At 39.7% G+C, this 1658-nt stretch overlaps 1 pseudogene across 1 annotated transcript; it reads right to left on the bottom strand.

Moving 5' to 3' along the window:
- Window positions 1–357: 357 nt before the first annotated feature.
- On the bottom strand, window positions 358–776 carry LOC308562298 (ubiquitin-conjugating enzyme E2 C pseudogene; annotated as a pseudogene). The gene has a single exon. The product of its transcript is annotated as a ubiquitin-conjugating enzyme E2 C pseudogene (transcript).
- Window positions 777–1658: the final 882 nt, after the last annotated feature.

Raw genomic sequence — 1658 nt, 5'->3', positions numbered from 1 at the left:
TTAAATATAGCCAGCCCTAGGTTGTACAATAATAATAAATGTAGTATCATTTTTAATGATCTTCAGAGAACTATTTACCCCAAATACTTAGTTTTACCCACACAAAACCCTATAAGTTTGGCAGTATAGACATATTATCCTTTTACAGAAAATTTAAGAAATGCAAGCTTTTTTTTTTTAAAATATTTAATATATTCACCATAGGGGCTCAACCAGAGACTTAAGTTAAAGAACAGAAAAAAGCAAATATGACACCACAGCTGAAGATACAGAGTCTTATACAGAAATAAAGGCAAGAACAGACCATCTAAAGAAAAAATAAAAAGACATACAAGGGTAGAGGTTGGATAGCCTGGGTCAGGGCTCTCGGCTGGAGACCGGCTTTGAGTGGGTTTCTTGCAGGTACTTCTTAAAGGCTGTGGGGTGTTTTTTTTTTTCCAGAGCTTGGTAGCATGTGTGTTCAATGGGCTATTGATGTTGGGTTCTCCTAGCAGGCTGTAGGAGAGCAGGATGGTCTTAACATCACACAGGGCAGACCATTTGAGCTTCAGGATGTCCAGGTAGGTGTTATCCTGGGTGTTCATGTTGGGGTGGTAGCAGAGCATGAGGAACTCCACTGTGGGTGCTCTGTAAGGGTAGCCATTGGGGAGCTTTAGAAAGAGCTTACACCTCAGGTCTTCATGCACTGTGCCAGCTGCTCCATGGATGGTCCCCACCCATTTGAAAAGGTTGTTTGATTCAGGGAAGGCAGACACTCCTTTGTCACCAGACATCATGGGGTCATGAGCTCCTGCTGTAACCTGGGGAGAATCCTGGCAACATTCCTACACCTTCTGTCCCCCCTTCGGGAGGGTCTCTAAGAGCAGCCTGAGAGTCCCCCTACCTCCCATATCTTAGCTGTTCCAGAATGGGGAGAGTTCCCAAGAAATGCAAGCTTTTAACTTGCCTAAAGCTGGAAACTACTGGGACCAGGACTAGTTCTTCTGACTCTGGATCAGTACTCCTTATATTTTGATGATTGAAGAAGTCACTTTTGGTTTTATCTTTATTGTTGAAAGTATTACAGATGTCTTCCTTTTCCCCTCCATTGATCCCTTCCACCTGGCATCTGCCCCCACCCCCTCCCCCAGGCCTTCTTAAATGAGATATAAAGCATTAAAAATATTTTTAGCCTAGTTCCAGGTATTTCTTGGTGAATGAATATAATATAATTCTTCATTTTAATCTAGAATTTATTTTGTTCTATTAATTCTAAGCATAATTTTATGTTCTATCTGTGGAATTACCTGGTTCATTTCATTTGCATTATATTTTAATCTGAGGGAGTTCACATGTTGCTTCTATGAACAATGAATAGTTTATTAGTTACCATCATTTATAGAGCATGTGCTGAAAACAGGTGAAGTTGGCAAATAATTGAAAATAAACTCCATGTATTTAAAGAGCTTTTAGAATAATGACAATTCTCATTGAAAAGGACTTTTTGTGTAAGGAGTACAGTTAATAATATTGTGATAATTATGCTTGGTGTTAAGTGGGTACTAGACTTATCAGGGGGGTCACTTTGTAAGTTATATAAATGTCTAGCCACTATGCTGTACACCCAAAACTAATATAATATTAAATGTCACCTGGCTGGGCATGGCTCAGTGGCTGAG

This window comes from Miniopterus schreibersii (assembly GCF_964146895.1).
Source record: "Miniopterus schreibersii genome assembly, chromosome: 1".
Taxonomy (NCBI): Eukaryota; Metazoa; Chordata; class Mammalia; order Chiroptera; family Miniopteridae; genus Miniopterus; species Miniopterus schreibersii.
The sequence above is the reverse complement of the archived record's forward strand: the minus strand, read 5'-3'. Positions and strand labels throughout refer to the sequence as shown.